The following is a 20,641-nucleotide window of genomic DNA, read 5'->3' as shown; positions in this document are numbered from 1 at the left end:
AATTGCTGGCAGGAGTCTGAGAGAATGACCTAAATCCTAAAGAAATCTACAGACTTTCAAACAACTTGTCCAAGCCACGAAGTTGCAATCTAAATCCTAACCCTGTCAAAAGATAGTACAGAAATCTATGGATTGATCAGAACTGTTTCATGAATGTTCATTGGAAAGACATTTGTGTGTTCCTCATTCTAACTCCTGCAGCTTAATGCAGAAGAGAGAGGAAACAAAAGAGGAGCTTTCAATTTAAGTACTGTAATAGTATTCAGAAATAGTACTGCACCAGGTCACCCCCGTGGTTAAAATGTATAGCAGGGAAGTCTTCTACAAGTCTTTTTGCTAGTTTTGTTTAAAATAGTACTCATATGTTAATAACCTTGACTGATCATATACAAAGATGACTCGTATGGCTGGAACTGATCTTCTGGGCTGGCACAGACAATCACATAAACATGGTTTATATGATTTGGGAGCAAGTTGCAATGAGCCTCAGGATCACTCAGCTTTCTTCCTCTTTCCCCCTTTCATGCTTTCGCTTTAAAAACAAATCACAGTTCCATCTTACAGCTGAACGTAGGAGAGTTGTGATTTGTTGTTAGAGAAGATAGTTTCAGAATCTGAAACCAGTTTGATCCTAGCTTATTAAAGCAAACTTTGAAAATAGATTCAGGACAAGGAACCACATCTGGAAACTAAGGACTCAGTTACACAGCTGCAAATAAAACATATTAAATGGGTTGTAAAGTGCAATATACTAATGTGACACTAGATGGCGAAAGTGAGTTATGCATAATTAAATATATTTTTCAAAACCTTTTTTAAAAAAAGCATTTTCACAGCGTTTTTTATGTGTGTGTAATATTCCACCCAAGTAATAAAAATGTAAATATTTATAGAAGACAGCTACTACTTTATAAAATGGACATGGTCATGGGCCACAAGTTGCAAAGTCATAAAGCAACTTCTGCCAAACATCTGGGTGGAAGAAAAATGTTTTAGGTCACATAAATTTTATTTAATGATCTAATTCTAAACTGTGCTTAACTTACCTTCAGGATTTGGGTTTTCCTTCCCATCTTAAAAAAAACAGGAGAACAATAAAATCTTATTGTGACTCTCCGTACTTCCCTAAAGTTCCCTAAAGTGCCACTGCTCCTTACTCTTTCAAAGCCCTGACTTTGCTGTGTGAGGAAGGGGAAGGGGAATCTGTAGGATGCACATGAATGGCGGCAACTCTTCTTCCTCATCCCAGCTATTTCTGATAAACCTAGCAATGGCTAAAAGACCTTCATAAACAAGGTCATGTATGAGGAAAGAAAGGAAAGGAAATCACAGAAAGCATTTCATACATTCTAAAGATTAAACATGTTTAGATCAGAAGCTAAGTTTAGGGAAAATGCTTAATACAACATAATTCAGAGCCAGCTGTTCTCTGCAGTTTCTGCCTAAGCATTCTTTGCACACCAATATATAATTACTCTAGCTCAGAAACAAACATTTTTCTTGGTACACCCAAAGGCAGTTACCATTGCATTAGTAACAACAGAAACTGAAAGGAAGGCAAAATCATGACAAAATATGTAACCCGTCCCTAAATGCATAAGGCACTATGAATGTTAGTGCATTAAGACTTCCTATTAAAATAAAATATAGGAATACTAAATAAATTAGGATAAACTCTTTCTTTATCTGATGATTAGTATTTTATGGGACAAACTGTCAAATTCCCCTCTCATCCAGTAACTTAGTGACAAGCTTGTCTATTAATTGCAGGAATTCGGTTATTGATTAATTTGGTTCCTGAATCAAACTTCTGTTACATCACATGCCAAATAGCCGTTTGTACTGTCTCTTTTCTCTGTGTTGTTTTATAAATCTCAGGCATTTCCTCTGCTTTCATAAATATAAAAATTCTTTCCACTAAGCTACAGCCTGTCAAAATAAACCACAGCTCTGGACGGTTTGCTACTGGGGAACTTCCTGAGCAAGACAAAAACAAAATATAACACCCAATGGCACTCAGGCATTTGATCAAAGCATGCCAACTTTGTATGATCCAGGTTTGATGAGAGCCAAAGGATATTTGAAGAGTGAGACCCAATTCAGATTGGGACCACCTTCTTCTGCACTTGTGAATGTCCACTTGGCACTTTAATTTGCACAACTTGATAATGTGAGCAAGGTGTCTCAGTAAGTATTCTCAGAGCCTCAGAGAACAGTAATGTTGTGTCCTGGATTACTAATCACATTGTTCAAGCATGTAGAATTGCCAGATGAACTGCAAAGAAGGGGTGCAAAAGAACTCAACCAGCTTTGAATATTTCTCCACTTTACAACTAGGATTTAGGTAGCTCTATAAGCAGAACAAAAGAGTGATGTGGTTACTCAAAGGCAGGTCTCTTAACTCATTTTAGTTGAGAATTTGCTCCATACTTTTAATAGACCCAGAAAGCAATGTGTTCGCCACCCACCTAACACTTTCTAGACAATTCACACATTCATGTTAATAATTCTTAAAATCAGAAATATTAGCATCTGGATATGCCCCCTACACACACCACACCAAACCAAGTGCTTCAAATTTAGTAATTATTCTTGTTCTTGTTCCAACCAAGTCCTCCTTTAGTAAATGAAAAAGCTTTTCCTTGACTAAAATAAACTCTTGATTGAGAGCCTCCAGATGGTATATGAAAAAGCTAGATACAACATGATACGTCACCCAGGAAACATAAGCATTCCTTGTTAATGACTTACCACACCAGTGGAGCAATGTGTGTGCTAAATGCAAAAGTTTGGAAAATAAAGAGCAGTTCAAACAAAGCCTTAGAAGGATAAAAAATGAAGGCTTCGTCACTTAAGTTTTGCAGATAAGACAGTGATTTAATTAAGATTCACATTTACTTATTTGTTTCTTAATGGAGATTGGTAGAGTGGGAATACTCATTAAAGTACCTTGAAATGTCCTCTCATGGAGTGAAGCTGTCTCCCACCTTAAGAGATCCTTTAAGGTGAATATGTTTATTACTTTAGAAGTTATTTTGCAGAACAGAAATAAAAAGGTGAGCCTATTGTTTTCAATCCTCCAGCTAATCTAAATACCAGATTTAGCTTACAGCTGCAAGCTTCTCCTTGCTCATGAGAAAAAACAGGACAATTAGGAAACAAAGCCTGCTAAGCCATGCATTGCAAACTTATCAGCTTCTCCCTTCATCACTGTACATCATTCCTGTGGGATAACCAGCCTCATATAACCAACATGCTTAAATCTAATTAATTCATGAACAGGTTAAAGCCATAGAGGAGTAAGCTGTCCTGTGAGGCTGAGCTCACCCTGGGAGGGACTAGATAATCAAGCCTTTGTTCCCTTTTAGTCTACTACCTGAGAAGCTCAACATGTGAGGAGGTCTGAGCTGGTTGCTCCAAGCTCAGTCTGTATGGCTCTCACACCACTGAAACCAAGTCAAGATTTGCTGCCTGTGGAACTTTTTCTGAATGCTGTATAGAAAAGCACATGAATCTGCCCTTTGGGGAGTTTGTAAGTTTATCATTTTTAACATACCAAACATATGGTCTTTTGCTAGGGGAAGAGGAAAACTTTGGAAGGATATTGGAAGGGCATATTTTAAAGGTCTAACAACCTATACTTCCATGCTTTACTTTGCTGCATATTTTGTGATTTTTAATCTCCGTTGGGGTTCTCTCACCAAAGAGTACTTGCCCCAAACTTTGATCTTGACATCCAGGAATTTCCCTTTTATACCTATTTTTTACTTGCAACCAAGAATTCCAAGGTTTTAGCAACTGTGTTTGTAACCCTTCAGAATGCTTATGGATTTGCTTTTGTAGGTGAGCTCTGTACAGACAATTGATTATAAGGAGGAAACACTCTGCTTTGTCCCTTGCAAATAAGGTGAAGTTACATGTGCAATACACCGGTAATTCTTAAACTGTAACCCAAGGACCACAAATGGTGTGCTCAAAATGGACTGCTCTCCAAAATCACAAGGGAAATTAAATAAAAATGCTGATATGCCAGAGGTTTATTTGCTGTTTCCACAATAGCTGCTTGTATTTATGAAATGGAACGTTTCAGAAACACATACCTAGTAGGTTAGTTCTGACACACTTTTGCTACAAATTAAAAAATTGTCCTTTGCACTGCCATGCCAACAGCAAGCTGCAATCCATGGGTTAACAAAGGGTAACCAGTGACTTGAAGCCTTGCTTGCAAGGTTCAAGAATCATTTGGATGGTTACTTTGGAAACAGAATGCAGACTAGGAATGTGCTCTGCAGGAGGCCGCTTTGGACACTGTCTGGAAAGTGCAGGTGGCCCAAACAAGAACTGTGAGATTGTGAACTGGGCCTGGGCTATGTGACTATATGACGCCAGTCAGGCCCGGCTCTAGGTATAGTCCCGGGGGCGCCGGGCTGGCAGGGGGGGGGCGCTGCGTGGCGAAGCCGCGCGGAAGCCGTGCTGCGCGCTGCGAGGGCACCGGAGCGATCTCCACGCCTCAGCGCCAGGGCGCCCGACCTGCTTGAGACGGCCCTGACGCCAGTGCTTCACTAACTGCACTAGTTTCTAGTTCATTTCTGGGCCCAAGATTAAAGTGCTGGTTTTCGGCTTAAAAGCCCTTAACAAGTTGGGACTAGGATACCTGAAATACCATTTTTTAAATCCACATCGTGAGATCCTCTTTAGGTTCTGTTCCAGAAGCACTTCCCAAGTGAAGTAAAATGAGTGAGTACTAAAATGAGGGCTTCTTGGTGGTGGTGCCCTGGTGCTGAAATTGTCACCTCCCCCCTCACACACAAAAGTCTTATTGTTATAAACCATGCTTGGTGTTCTGTGTCTTTTAGTCAGCTGTCTTTATGCTTCTTTCTGATGGAAGCATTTTATGCTGCAAATTGTATTCAGTTGTTTTGGTTTGAATACACAAAATAGTCCCATCAGAGAAGCATAGTAAACCTTTATTTCAGAAGTATTTTAAGCTGACACCCACATGGCAGCAGAAATGAAAGATGATCTGCAAACAAAATTTAATACAAACAGTGCTATACAATATAGAAAACTGCAGTTTAGGAACTCCTACAACATCCTCAGGTAAGTAACAAGCAGTATAGTGGGTTGGGAAGTAAAAAGACATCCAGTTTTGCTTTTTTAGGAACAGGCTGTTGAAAAACAAATGCAGAGAGCTACTGTACAGATGGATTAACATTTAAAGAGGGGTTCCTAAATTAGGCATCTAACCTTTGCAGTCAACCCAAGTTCATAAAAAAACCAACCCTATAATAAAGGGGAAAGCAGGACTAACGTAAGAAAGACATTTAAAATGGGAGAACCTAGAAATCTAGGTAAGTGCTATTTTGGAGACATAGTCTTGCCAATGTTGTTTAAAGATATACTTAGAAAGAAGCTAATGAAGGTTTTTTTTTTGTTTTTTTGCCAGAGATAATAATAGTTTTTTTACATGAAAATGTCTTGCCTTTTAAAATACACAGGCTCCAAGGATACACAGTAATAATGTTTCAAACTGGTGGAACTAGTGAACACCTGTCTTTCAGTTTCTAGCATTTATCCTTTACTGTGATCCAATGCTGGTGCTTATTCTCTTGGTAAGAGACAAGATGTAAGGGGGCACAATCCTCTCATCCAGTATATTAGCAGTGTCCTAAATATACTGCCGTACAATACAGTATAGCAAAACATCTAACCTGCATCTGCTTTCATTTGGATCCCCTGGTCAAGTCATGCCCCGTTCCTGGAACAATAAATATATGAACACTGAGATTTAAGAAAGGCCTCCAAGGAGGTCTCCAAATTTGTGCTCTCTCTGAACACTTTATTTTGCCATACAACTTTACCAGCTGCTATGGTCAGTTCCTAGAGGGAAACAAATTCTATTTCCACCATCATGATACTCTCTGTCTGGATTTTCTGCCAAAACCAGGAAAAGCTATAATTTGAAACCCCTAAAGCAAGCAATTATATATATGCCCACACTTATCATGCACATTGTCAGGAAAATTACAGAGAAACCATAGTAAATATAACTGCAGCCAGTTTCACAAAATGTCCGTTGCCTTTGTAAATAAGTATCATCAAAATACACCAGAGTTTGTTTAGTTAGGCGCATATATATATTTCTGTTCTTCAAAAATATAGAATACTGTTAACTAGAGCAAGGGTAGCCAACCTTTCTTCAGCCAACCCTACAAGAGCCTCATGGCATGGCAGACCCACAAACACAGACATACTGAGGACATGCCCATATAGGGATACGGCACGTATTATTTCTGTCTATGATATATATTCAGGCATGAAAAAGCAGTGTTGAAGGCCTCCCCCTCTGGCCCTAGCTTATTTGTAGCTGCAGCTCAGGAGAAGGAAAAACACACACACACACACACACACACACACACACACACACTGAGGGAATGGAGAGATTTGCATTCCCATTGTTGTGCTGGACTACTCAGAGACTGAAATCTCTATGCTGGAGTAGGGAACCCGTGGCCCTCCAGATACTGGACTCCAATTCCATGACCATTCGGCATGAGGGTCGTGGCTGATGGGAACTGGAGTCCAACAACTTCTGGAGAACCACAGGTTCCCCATCATAGCTCTGTGATCACAATTGCCCAATGATGGGCCTTGACAATGCCAACTTCTGCTCAGTAGAAATATTATATATATAATAATCTGAGACATGTGCCTGCAGAGACACTACGTACAAGTACAGCCTGGTGATATTATAATTAATAATACAGTAAATACCCAGCTATCTAAGGCAATTGTAAGGCAAAATAGTCCTAGTTGTTATGTATCTATTTCACATAAGGAGAAAAGATATACAGTATGCAGGAGAACTGTGTCCTTGATCCCACAAAGCAAACCAATACAGAAGCTTACTGTATTCCTATGCAACTCTACATCTTTGAATAACCAATACAGTCCAACCTCCGTTTACATAACCCTCTGGTTACATAAACTTCGGGATGCGTGCATGGCAAACCCGGAAGAATTTTATCGGGTTTCGCCATGCATGCACGCACAGAAGCGGTCCTCAGGTTGCGGAAACCTCGGGATCTTACTGAACCTCTGGGACGGATCCCGTCCACAACCGGAGGTACCACTGTACAACTTATCTGCAGGGCTGATTATAGAATAACTGAATGAGGTGCACTAAAGGGTATATTTGCAGTAAGATATCCACATACTGTGTCCAATAGGCATAAATTAATTAAACACAACTGCTTTGTCCTACATTGCAAAAAGACATAAGGGCAGAAAACTAGTGTATATTTTCTGTGAGGTCTGTGAGTACTTATGCAGAGTAAGCACTGAAAATATACATTGATTTCTGCCCTTCTCTCCTTTAATCAACTTCTGTACTGCAAGCTCTTGGGCAGAGTGGGTTTTTTATGAGGTAAGGCACACAGCATAGTGCCTTACACTCGCCTCTCCTTCAACTTTTGAAGACCAGGATTCACACAAGAGCCTAAGTAATAAGAAAAACAAGGGGAAATGCAGCCAGGTTCGCAAACAACCCATCCTTAGTTTAATTGCATGTTGTTATGAACACAAGCTCTAGAAGCCCCAGGGTATGTCTCTGGGCTGACAGCTTCAAAAAGCCTGGGACCTGCTCCAGAGCTGGATTTTTGAAATGCTGTACTCCCATTGAAATTGGAAGCTATACGCCGGCTCCCTCAGCCAATAATGCGAGATGAGCGCGCAACCCCAGAGTCGGTCACGACTGGACCTAATGGTCAGGGGTCCCTTTACCTTTACCTTAAGTTTGTCATAGGTATGAGCTTTCTTGCTTAACACAGAGAAGATTAGAATAGAAAATATACAGCATATGCTACAATACCTCAAAGAGACATTTATTGGAAAATACTTTCCAGCCTGGGTCACAAGAAAACTTTGGGAAATGACCATTGGTTTCATATACATAATATATAGTACAGTACTTTTGGTTGTGTGAACATTTATTATATGCTAGTCACTTTTACTTGCAGGAGGTATTTAATGCAAACATTAAGAAATGGTTTCTACTACATATTATAGGCAAGTGGTACAATGCACTCTACCACTCTGCTTCAGAGTGCAATCTTATGTGTAGCTACTTGGAAATAAATCCCATTGGGTTCAGTGAGGCTTATCCCAAGTGTGAATAGGATTTCAGCCTGTGTCCCTTTAACGTGGTCAGCAAAGACTAATGTAGTCAGCTTCCGGGGGGGGGGGGAATAGAATCAGAATCTTTATACTTGGACATATTTGCCTAGTTCTAATGATTTCAGAATGCTTCATTCCTCAACTGCTGGGACTTGTTCTACCTGCCTAACTAAACTGTAGCTGATTATTTGGACACAGAAAAGGATTCCCAGAAAACTGTGGATTTCATAGAATTATAGATTTGTAGAGTTGGAAGGGAGCACAAGGGTCATCCAACCCCCTGCAATGCAAGAATCTTTTCCCCAACATTGTTTTATTTAATTACTGATTCTAGGTTCTCCTGCCTTATATTGGATCTGATCTTCCATTCTTGCATCTTTGTCTGCCTCCCCCCATAGCTGCCAAGTCTCCCGTATTCCCTGGGAAATCCCCATTTTTTCAGCTGTTCCTAGCTGAAAAACGGATCCCCCCGGTTTCTTCTGGCGCGGTGGCCATTTTGGAACTGGGCGGAGCATGCTCAGAAGCGACTTTTGATGCTGCTCTGCTCAGTTCCAAAATGGCTGCAATGCGACTTCTGGCATGGTGGCCATTTTGGAACTGGGCAAAGCAGCATCAAAAGTCACTTCTGAGCATGCTCCTCCCAGTTCCAAAATGGCGGCAGCGCTACTTCCAGTCTGCTACTTCCGCCCGGTCCCTTATTTCTCTGACAGCAACTTGGCAGGTATGCCTCCCCCTTTGAAGCCAAAAGTGGGACAGAGAGCCTACTAAAGGAATTTTATCTGCCGATTAAAACCTTGAGCTGATGCAATACCAAAGTTTTTCCAGATTATTGTTATTGTCCGAGGCCTTAGCATGTGTTTTGTATGACTATGATTCTTCAGGTAGGTGTTACTAGAAGGTTTAACGGAAACACCAGCAGCAAATTTTGGAACAAACGGGATTTACACTGAAGGAATTATTTGAACATCAAGTTCTTCGCACATAATAGACATGTACAGAGAAGCTTACCTTCCTAGCAAATGAAATCTCTACCACTCGCTAATTTCCAAACAAGGGGGCAAAAACTGTACAGAAAAGCAAACATGTTGCCAGAAGGGATTAAGCAAAGAACAAAAACACTATCATCGAACTGCAGAATGTCTCCTTTCTCTCCCCTCCCACCACCTCTGTGGGAGATGATTTAAAGGGGGGGGGGAATCAGCAAAACTCAACAGAACACACACACACACACACACACACACTGACCTTTGTGCCTGCTGACCTTGGCTCCAACTCCCTTTTGCTTCTTATCTTGCTCTTGCGGTTCCTGATCCTGGCTCCCACTGACCACACCTTCCCACACCCCTCCAGTTTGTGGTCCTAGTCTATTCATCCAGAATCTTCTAAGGGTTTTTGTGGATCTTACTTTCTCACTCTTACTCCTGCACATTAAATATAAATACCACACTGGCCCTGGCAAAGCTCATTTCCCTTGCCCAGTCCTTAGGAATGTGTCCAGAGTCCTAGTTCAACTGGAACAGAGAAGGTATGCTTAGAACTCCCCCCCCCCAACCGCACAAGCGAGATTCAGTACTGAATGAAAAGGTAACAGGCCAGAGTCTGACTGAAGCAAATAAAGTTCCACCAGAATTCCTGGAATACTGGATAGTGCCCAGGGGCTTGATGTCCTTCCACTGCTGTCACGCTCCTCTGAACTGCTGGAAGGTGAACAGCTGCTAAATGCTACTCATCATGCACAAACAATATTCTTCTTTTGAGAACACAGATGTGCCCATAATTCTTTAGTAGCATTCAGGAGATTCTGATCAAGGCAGGTTGCTGTTATTTGAATCTAGACAATCTGGGTCTTTGTCATTTGGAGCTGCTGTTTTAAATAATTTCCCTCTTAACTCCCCTCTCTTCAGTGCTGCTGGCTGATGTTTCAAGTGTTTGTATGGAGGGCAGCATCTAGTGACCATTGCCTGCTTCTTTGGAATCATAGCCAATCAGGTTAGGAACTATCCAGACAAGCCACACATAACCTCAGAAACTGCTCAGGTGATTTGGCATCAGGCCCTGTCACTCAGCTGCAATATGAATGAGACTGTAAGGGATACAACTGAATTTTATAAATAGATTTTCTGTGCTGGACAAGCTGCTTGTGTAATTAGTTAAACCTTCCAAGTCTCTACACAGCTGCAAACTATTTTGACCATCATAGATTGTATTACAGTGCAGCGTGTGCTCTGAACAACAACAAGGAGTGCGAACACAGGACCCCCTGCCATCTCCGCCGGGAACAAAAGTAGGGACGTTGTAGGAAACAACCATCAGCATTTTATCCATCACTACCTGACCCTGCCACGCGTTGCTGTGGCTAATTCCTGTGACTGCCCCCACCTGTGCTGATCCATGATGTATCCCGCCCCCTGCTCCCCCCACCCCCGGCTTATCCCTGCGATTCCCCCCCATCCCGACCCATGATGTATCACGCCCCCTCTTCCCCCCACCCCCGGCTCATCCCTGTGACTGGTCCCACCGTGTCCTGACCTATCCCGTCCCCTCCTTCCCCCCAACCCCCACCCAGGGGAGTCAGTACTTCCATTCGGCCTAGTCTGTAAAGGCTTTGGCCTAGTATGTAAATGGGAGCAGAGGTGCTGTTGAGAGGGAAGGTTTTATAGGTGCAGTACCAGTGTAGCTGCCGCTAGAGGGCGCTGGTTTGCACCCTGGTTCTTTTCCCAGCATGCATTTTTGTCTGAGTGGTGTGTTTTGAAACACTGGGTTTTTGGGGTTTTACCTGGCAAAGGTGTGACATCTGTCTTCGAAAATGGTACAGGATCACTCTCATATTCACATGCGGCATTGTCAAAATTTGAACGCAATCGGTCAAGCGGTTTTGGTGAAAAGTAGATACTAACGGACATGGCCAGTTTACATTTATATATATAGATTACAAAACCTGCTATCCATCTTGCATAAATGCAATACTGTACACTAAAAATATAACAACACACATTTAAATGTCAAGGAAAGCTACCACGTTACACACAACCTATTAGCTCCTCCCTGCAGAGACAAAATGAGGGTACACAGCTGAGAGTACATGCTTCTCAGGCAAGTCGTAGAAAACAGAAAGCTGCCATATATTAAATTGGACTATTGGTCCGCCTAGCTCAGTATGGTCTGCACTGATTGGCTGCAGCTCTCCAGAGTTTCACAGACAGGGCTTTCCTAACCTACCAGGAGATACCAGGACTGAATTTGGCTTCTTTTGCTGGCAAAGCATGCACTCAACTCACTGAGATATATATGTGGCTTTTTTAAGTCACTTTGAGACCTTTGTGGTATAAAGAAGGAGAAGAGGAGCTTGGATTTGATATCCCGCTTTATCACTACGCTAAGGAGTCTCAAAGCGGCTAACATTCTCCTTTCCCTTCCTCCCCCACAACAAACACTCTGTGAGGTGAGTGAGGGTGAGAGACTTCAGAGAAGTGTGACTAGCCCAAGGTCACCCAGCAGCTGCATGTGGAGGAGCGGAAGACGTGAACCCAGTTCCCCACATTATGAGTCTACCGCTCTTAACCACTACACCACACTGGCTCTAAACGACTAATAAATAAAATAATGATAATAATAATAAACCTGAAAATCTGGTAACTTTTGAAAAAGCATTATGTGAGTTACTGTGATATCACTGTGAAATAAAATCCACACCCTTTCCCCCAGTGTTTTCAGGAGGGAGTTTGATTGGAAAATATGGGGAACTTGACCAATAAAAAACAGGCAAAGGTAGGTGGTGTGTGCACATAGGCAGGAGGTGCTGTGATATGACTGCCCAAGATAAGAGAAGGACCAGACAGAATTAGCACCCACAACTTCCCCTGAATATTCAAGCCAAAGCTCACTTACTTTCAAATAATGAAGGAAGAGTTCCCTGGGTGGAAACAGGGGCACTTAAAGTGATGCGCCTCCTGGGCGCAGGACCAGATCACAGACAAATATTTCCTGAACTATTGGCAAGGCTGGATAAAGTCATTATAGGTGAAAAACAACTTTCAAATGGTTTTAGAGTATTAGGCCAGGACTGGAAGACCCAGGCTGAAATTCCCTCCTAACCACAAAGCTCACTAGCTGACCTTGAGACAGCACTGGTGGAGGAAGGGGTGTGTGGTGGGTGCGACCAGCCCCAGGTGTAATCCCTGAGGGAGGGTGACATTGCTGCCCTGGCTCCCTGGGACGCTCACCACAGGTGGCACCCCGGGACACTCGCCCCGCCCCCCACGGGCTACTAGCCCCGCCCCTGGGTGCACAGCATGTGCAGTGCTCCGGGTGCTGGAGCAGCTAGCTCCGCCTCTGTGAGACAGTACTACTTCTTAACCTACCTTACAGGTTATTTGTGAGGAAAAACCAGAGGGGGAAACTATATACAGTATGCTGCCTTCGAATCCTTGGAGGAAATGCGGGGTTTAAGTGCGGTAAATAAATTAAAATGAGCAGTAAACCTGATTTTAGGCCCATCTTATATCAACTATAAACATTACAAACTGGGCTGCTTATGTTCTAAAATGTCATATACATGTCATTTGATACAGGATTTTAATTATTGTGTCAGCTTTTGTTCTTGTTTTTTAAACCTACCTTTAAATTTATGGAAGTAAACCTGCCAATCAGAAGGTCGGCGGTTTGAATCCCCTGTAGTAGCAGCAGCAGCGGCAGCATTTCAACAATACATATACAGTACTGTACTGCTTAATTACAGAGCCTAGGGCTTGCTGATCAGAAGGTCGGCGGTTCGAATCCCTGTAACGGGGTGAGCTCCCGTTGCTCGGTCCCAGCTCCTGCCAACCTAGCAGTTCGAAAGCACGTCAAAGTGCAAGTAGATAAATAGGGACCGCTACAGCGGGAAGGTAAACGGCGTTTCCGTGTGCTGCTCTGGTTCGCCAGAAGCAGCTTTGTCATGCTGGCCACATGACCTGGAAGCTGTACGCCGGCTCCCTCGGCCAATAACGCGAGATGAGCGCCGCAACCCCAGAGTCAGTCACGACTGGACCTAATGGTCAGGGGTCACTTTACCTTTTAAACCTGAAAAAGCCTCCTGTGTTTAGAAGACACAGCTTTTATTTCCAGCTTGGCATCCTTTGTATATTCCAATAGTGATTCCCAACACAGTGGTACCTCGGGTTATAGACGCTTCGGGTTACAAACTCCGCTAACCAGGAAGTGGTTGCTCCAGGTTAAGAACCCCAGGATAACAATGGAAATCGTGCGCCAGCAGCACAGCAGCAACAGGAGGCCCCATTAGTGAAAGTGCGCCTCAGGTTAAGAACCGTTTCAGGTTAAGAACGGAACTCTGGAATGAATTAAGTTCTTAAACCGAGGTACCACTGTATAAAGTCTGGAGTTTCTTTTAATGCAGAGTATGAACTAGGCATGGGTTATTTACTGTAGCATGGCTCTGTCTAATTTGCAGTTGCTCTGCAAGGGACACTATTGTAGCTTTTTTTTATTCTGAACACCCCACACATTATCCAAATGCCAAAGAGTCAGTTGTTTGCTTCCCTGCCAAAGCCCTCTATTTACCAAACATACCTTCAAACAAAACAACCACTTTGCATATGCTCCATGCAAAGGCCTGGGACTCAGTCTTGCAGGAAATGTACTTTCCATTCTGGAAGACTTAACTTCAACAGAGTAAAAATTTGCAGCAAGCCAGTTAAAAGACACTGACTCTGAAGTTACAAATTCAAGTCCCAGAACAAACCAAAATGTTGTGTGACATTCCTCAGCATCTGCTATCAGCAAATAATAGCCTTCTGTCTTTTTTCTTTCTTTCTGGGATTTTGAAGTTTCCAGCCTTTTATGAGCCAAAAGAGAGAGCTCATTGAAAACCTGCAAATACGTGTGTACTTTGGGAAGGATTTGGCTATTTTTCAGGTAGCAAAGTCCACAAGAGACTAGTCATTAAACCTATCAAACAAAGATAAATGTTGTTTTCATTGCAACTTATGTAGTTTCATTTTTCGGGAACTCTCTCAGATTGCAGCTGTCCCTATCCACAGTTGTTTCCCTCTGTCTCTCAAAGCCGAGCACTCTTGAACATATTAGCTGCCCAAGCTTGTTAAGTGTGACTCAACTAAATCACTACAACTCTGGGATAGTGTAGAAATTTGGCGATAAGCCAAACAACAAGGAGAAAACTGCTTAGTCCACAAGGATCCAAAATTACATGTTTCCTTCAACTTCCAATTACTTTGTAAATCCAAATAGAGGCACATTGTGACTTTTGAACAGGGGGAAGAACAACCATTTTCCTGATGGTGCTAAACTGCAGAAAGGAAGCCAAATGGCTAACCAAACGAAAAAGCAAAGATCTGTTTACAAAACTGCCCTGAATAATGTGACATAAATGTTTGTTCCATAAACAAAGAGAGGTTAATAAATGGACAAATGAAAGGCACAAGGTGTAGGTCTAGCAAAACATTTTCAAACTATGGGCTTCTTCAGCATTTGCCGTAAACAAACCAATCTAAACATAGTGGTCATTGTTTATATTGCAGGACACAAACACATAAGTAAAACTGCTACTTTAAAGGCTCGGGTGGAATACCTTGGGGTTTAAATTCTGCATCCAGTTTTCAGATATTTTTATTGTGACTAACAGATCTATTTTCAAACAAGAGCACATTTGATAACTGAGCAGAAGAAGAAGAAGAAGAAACATGTGTTGGGGTGAACAATACTTTTTATCCCACAGCAGGCAAGCACAACACAGCTTGATTGTTGACCAGAGTTAACTGGCAACACAAAGCACCACAGATCAAATCGAAAGTGCCAAGGACATTTGGGGAGGGACTGTATACAAGTGTTTATATGCTAATCCTAGAAGCCTCTGAGCCAAGATGGGTGAACCAGAGCGCTTCGTCTTAGAGGATGGCACTGATATAGTGTGAACAACAGAAACCTGGTGGAACAGAGAGAAGCAAAAAAACGCCAATATCATAATGTCATCATACAAATCTATGGCGTGACTGTATTTGGAATACTGTGTATAGTTCTGATCACTCTACCTCAAAAGGGAAAATGCAGAGTTGGAAAAGGTTCAGAAAAGGGCAGCCCAAATTATCAAGGGGGTGGAGTTACTCCCCTATGGAAAATATTATAGCATTTTGGGACTTTTTAGTTTAGGGAGAAGGCAAGCAAGAGGTGACCTGATAGAAATTTATAAAATTATGCACAGTGTGAATAAAGTGGATAGAAAAAAGTTTTTCTCCCTCTCTTCTAAGACTAGAACTTGTGGACACCCAATGAAGATAAATGTTGGAAGATTTGGGACAGATAAAATAAAGTATTTATTCATGCAGTGCATAGCTAAACTACAGATCATGCTCCCACATGAAGCAGTGACAGCCATCAACATGGATGGTTTTAAAAGAGGATTAGACAAACTCATGGAGGATAAAGCTATCATAGAGTCGGAAGGGAGCTTAAGAATCATCTAGTCCCCCAACAATGCAAGAAGATGCAGTTGTCCCATAGAGGGATCAAACCTGCAACCTGGCGTTATCAGCACCACAATCTAACCAACTGAGCTATCCAGGCTATCAAAGGCTATGAGCCATTATGGCTATGTTCTATCACCACTGTCAGAGGCAGGGTACCTTTTAATACCAGTTACTGTACTGGGAATCACAAGTCTGAGAGCTGTTGTGCTCAAGTAGTCTTGCTTGCAGGTTTCCCACAGCCATCTCATTGGCCACTGTGAGAAAGGGATGCTGGACTAGATGGGCCATTGGCAGGCTCTTTTTGTGTTCTTTTGAATTAAAACCTATAATAGGAAAGTTTCCCTTTCTATTATAGAATATGCCGCTTCCACTGACGTTCTCTCAACAACTCACATGACAAAAATATCAAAGCAACGGTGATCAGCCGACTGCATAACATTTACAATTATCATGTGAAGGACAACACAGATCAATTCCTCTCAGCTTTCTCAAACGCATTTCTAACCAGATTTCCTTGGTGTCAGCTGCACCTATTCAGCAAACCCAATATCAATGATGTGCCAACAGGGACTGGGCCAAATCTTGCTGTGCTGATCCTTATTAGTCTAAACCAGGGGTCCCAAGAACTTACCGGGCTTCGGGCCGGTGCCCGCCGCGCCGGCCGCGTGGCGGGCCGGAGGGCAGGGGAGTGCGCGCGCAGCGGGCCGGAGGGTGGGGGAGTGCGCGCCCGTGCGCATGCGCACACGCACACGGTCGGAAAAAATCGCCGAAAATCGCTTGTGCGCATGCGTATGGGCCTTCCCCGACCCGGAAGTGCATCAGGAATGACCTCTTCTGGGGTCATACGCATGCGCACAAAGGATTTTCGGCAATTTTTTGCCGATTTTGAATATCGCCGCCCCGCCGCGCGCTGTAAGAGCGGGCGGCGGCAGCGGGCGTCGTCGCGGGCCGGATTGGGAGGCCAATTGGGCCGCATCCGGCCCGGGGGCCGTAGTCTGGGGACCCCTGGTCTAAACTGCAGACCAGGAGATTAGCTGGAACACAGATCATGCAAGCCCCCACATATTTGTGCACCTTCATTTTTTTGGACACTGCTTCTAGTTTAAAACTTAAATTATGCAGTACTAGAAGCTGTGGCTTAAACACAGCCTAAATTTCATATGTATTACAGTATTTCCACTAGACAACAGTTCCAAGTGAAAGCTATCAAAACTCTTTCTATGGGTTGCTGCATCACAAAATGAAGAGATAGTAAAGTATGGGCACATTCTCTCTTACAAATTCAAAGCTCCACTCACTGCATAGTGCTGGGCCAATAAATTCATTGCCAGTCTCTCTGCTCCCCTTCCAGCCATTCTCCCTACCCCTTGCGCTGAGTTCAAGTTCAGACAGAATCAAGCACAAGTGTGTTTAAGTACAGTGGTACCTCGCTAGACGAATGCCCTGCTAGACAAATTTTTCGCTAGACGAATGAGTTTTGCGATCGGAGGTTGCCTTGCAAGACGAATTTGTTTTGTGAAAAATTTGTCTAGCGAATCGCGGTTTCCCATAGGAATGCATTGAAATGCAATTAATGCGTTCCTATGAGCAAAAAATTATAATAATTCAATGCATTCCTATGGGATTCACAAGATGATTTTTTCGCAAAACGAATTGCCTCACAGAACGAATTAAATTCGTCTTGCGAGGCACCACTGTAATGTCTTCATATTTCAATGCCAGGCTGGAAAACAAACACATTCCATTTAATTGTCCTGGGTATGGATGTCTTGGCTTCAATTTGGCACTTTATGCAGTCCAAAACTCAAGGAATGCAAAGGGCAGCATCTGAAATATAACTTCTCTTTTGACTGGTTTTCAAACAAGTCTATCCCAGAAGGAATGGAAATGCATTGTGTAAAAAGAAAGTGAGTGGCAACAAAGTGTTAGCAGCTGAGGTTATGCTGCATCCGTTAGAATTTCCTGACTGTGTCTTGAATGGCCACTTGCCAAGACAGTAACTGTTCTATTCAGTTGCAGCTATAGCTAGCCAGCTCTGATTCTGAGGAAATATGGCCCTTTTCAGTTACCTCTAAATAGGGGAGAGTGCACTCTTTTAAATGTTCAACTACCACTTTAGCAGGCATCACCATTTCACCCAAGCTTCTTACACTGGCTCATCCAACTCTGATAGTTTCTGCACAGCAATGAACTCTGGCGTATAAACTATGCAGCATCAACCTACACCAGGCTTCCTCAACCTCGGCCCTCCAGATGTTTTGAGACTACAATTCCCATCATCCCTGACCACTGGTCCTGCTAGCTAGGGATCATGGGAGTTGTAGGCCAAAAACATCTTGAGGGCTGAGGTTGAGGAAGCCTGACCTACACTTCGTCAAGAAACAAAATAAAAAAATTATTTCCAGGAGCACCTTAGAGACCAACTAAGTTTGTCATTGGTATGAGCTTTTGTGTGCATGCACACTTCTTCAGATACACTGAAACAGAAGCCACCAGACCCTTATATATAGTGAGAGGGTGGTGAGAGGTATTACTCAGAAGAGTGGTGGGAATGGGTGATTGGCTGATAGGTGTGGTAAACCTGTTGACGACTGTTAATGACTGCAATTGGTCTTACAGGAAAAAGCATGGGGTGAGATGGCTAAAAATAGCTTTATCATGTATAATGAGGTAAGAATCCAATGTCTCTCTTCAGACCTCCATGGTTTTAAGTTTGGTAATAAGTTGCAATTCAGCAACTTCTCTTTCCAGTCTATTTCTGAAATTCTTTTGTAATAAGAAAGCTACTTTGAGATCTTGTATAGAATGTCCTGGGAGAATGAAGTGTTCTCCTACTGGTTTCTCTGTCTTGTGATTCCTGATGTCAGATTTATGTCCATTTATCCTTTGGCGTAGGGTTTGGCCTGTTTGTCCAATATAGAGAGCTGAAGGGCACTGTTGGTCTGAATAGAGACACTGGAAAGAGAAGTTGTAAGACCAATTACAGTCGTTAACAGTCGTCAACAGGTGACTTCTGTTTCAGTGTATCTGAAGAAGTGTGCATGCACACGAAAGCTCATACCAATGACAAACTTAGTTGGTCTCTAAGGTGCTACTGGAAAGAATTTTTTTATTTGGTTTCGAGCACGGCAGACCAACACGGCCACCTACCTGTTACTTTGTCAAGAAAGGCTTGAAGTCCGCTAACCACCACAAATTATGACAAAACTCTGGTAATTTGAGATTCTGAGACCATAAAGGTTTGGAGGCAGCAAGGATCTGTGATGGTACTTTTAACACATCTCCTGTCCACAAGGACTGTAGGGAAAGGCCTAAATTCCTATGAGGGCATGTTGCTCAATTATTAAAACATGTTTTTGTTTTAATTATAAGTTGCATGTCTTTGTTTCTCAATTTCACCCTTTTATTTGGTTATGTATATATGGTGGCATTTTATGCATTGTGATTTGCTGTTACTTTTATTGATTATACTTTAGCAATTATTTACTGTGATTGTTAAGAGTAAATTTCCATGTAATTATTATTTGCTGATATTTTCAGAGTTAATTTTGTTCTGTACTATTATATTCTAATGGATTGTTGAATATTGCTTTATTTGATATAAGTTGTTTACAGTATTTTAAAGTTATGTTTAAAGTTACCGTAAAGTTACCTATAAAGATTTTTTTGTATTGGATCAGATTATTGTAAGGGGTGTGATCTTTGTGGTATATTTTGTTGTTGTAAACCGCCTTGTGTATAGTAATATAGAAAGGCAGTATACAAATTAAAAGTGAAATGGAATGAAAATGAAATGTTTTCTTATTTCTGTAGTTAACATCTGGGCCAAAAGAGGTTTATTGATGGCCAGCATGATGCTGTGGCTAACAGACGCATCCAGAGAAACACGAATATGTAGAGGAGATTATACCCAGAGAGATGACTTCTCATAACAGATGTTGCTCTTTAGTAGTTAATCTAATGTAACTAATCTAGGCAAACTAACTAGAAAAAGGCAAACTCCATTGTGAATGGATAAGAGAAACACGGGCTTATCTATTTAGAAACTTTAGATAATGAATATGTACACTGAAATATATACTCTGTGGTAATTACAGAGGCCACTAACAAATGATAAGGGGTTTCTTTTGTGGGGGTTGGTTAGTCAGCAAATGTACTAGAATCATGTTTACAGGGTTCTTTCATGCTAATCATCTGCTGATTTAAGAAGCTACTGAAGGACTATGAATCTTTGAAACTAACTTGGAATCTGAAAAAGATTCCAAGAGTCCCAAATTAGTTAATCCAATATTAATTCCACGCATACACTACCATATAATATTTATTTATTTATTTATTTATTTATTTATTTATTTATACATACCCCACCCATCTGGCTGGGTTTCCCCAGCCACTCTGGGCAGCTTCCAACAAAATATTAAAATACAATGGTCCTTCAGATATTAAAAGCTTCCCTAAACAGGGCTGCCTTCAGATGTCCACTCTGCAAGTGGTACATTCCATACTAAAGCACACAACTTACCCCAAAGTTTGCTTGAAGTTGATTGATTTGCATGTTTGAAAATGTACATTTTCAAACATGCAAATCAATCAACTTTAAAGCAAACAGGATATTTTATGGCTCCGTAAAGCACCTTTAAAAGAATTCTGGGAACTGTAGTTTACTCTTCACAAAGCTACAATTCCTAGCACCCTTAACACACTGCTATTTCTAAGATTATTTGGGGTAAGTTGTGTGCTTTAGTGTGTACATAGCCTTATGTACACACCTGTCTTACTTGGAACATTATTTGGAACATTACATGGAACATTAGTGTGATTTTTCTCTGGCACAATATAGATTCAGCTTGGAGGGAAGGCAACATGGAGAAAGAAAGTGTCCATAACCGCTGAGATCAAAGAAGAAAGCTAAGACTGCAGAAGACAGCAACCAATCTTAAACATTATGGCAGGGGTACCCAAACTAAGGCCCGGGGGCCGGATGC

The 20,641-nt window shown here is 42.0% G+C and overlaps 1 protein-coding gene across 6 annotated transcripts in view; it reads right to left on the bottom strand.

Annotated features, from left to right (window-relative positions):
• The window catches only part of LOC118088364 (rho GTPase-activating protein 39), an 80,861-nt gene that overhangs the window by 43,611 nt on the left and 16,609 nt on the right, over nt 1–20,641 (bottom strand). For 2 of the 6 annotated variants that reach the window (XM_060277227.2, XM_088673471.1), the window contains exon 1: nt 9,421–9,629. The exons of the other annotated variants lie outside the window; for them this stretch is intronic. The gene's annotated coding sequence lies outside the window, so the exon portion shown is untranslated. Of the gene's footprint in view, nt 1–9,420; nt 9,630–20,641 lie in introns of those variants that run through there. 6 annotated transcript variants of the gene reach the window in all.

Source organism: Zootoca vivipara, chromosome 7 (genome assembly GCF_965207765.1).
Source record: "Zootoca vivipara chromosome 7, rZooViv2.hap1.1, whole genome shotgun sequence".
Taxonomy (NCBI): Eukaryota; Metazoa; Chordata; class Lepidosauria; order Squamata; family Lacertidae; genus Zootoca; species Zootoca vivipara.
This window is presented reverse-complemented; position numbering and strand designations above follow the sequence as displayed.